The sequence below is a fragment of the Fukomys damarensis genome, unplaced genomic scaffold, assembly GCF_012274545.1.
Source record: "Fukomys damarensis isolate Sample0158 unplaced genomic scaffold, DMR_v1.0_HiC HiC_scaffold_5, whole genome shotgun sequence".
Classification (NCBI taxonomy): Eukaryota; Metazoa; Chordata; class Mammalia; order Rodentia; family Bathyergidae; genus Fukomys; species Fukomys damarensis.
Genome location: NW_022900917.1, coordinates 51,301,637 through 51,301,878, shown reverse-complemented (window position 1 = coordinate 51,301,878; position 242 = coordinate 51,301,637).

Here is a 242-nt window from a genome sequence, read left to right as displayed (position 1 = left end):
ACCCCCATCCCCGCCTCCCGCGCCCCTCGCCGGCCGCCACGCGCTCGAGCTCTGGGTACTGGGCGCTTTATGGGAGACTCTGAGTTGCTCTGGTTTTAGTTTATTTTCTCCACCTTGGAAGCCCGGGACCGGGGAGGAGGGGATCGAGAGGGGACAGGACGGGAGGGGGGAGAGTGCCCCAGGCCGGGCTGGGTGGGGAGCTTCGGAGACCCGGGCTCGGGGCTCTGAGGCTGCAGCTGGGG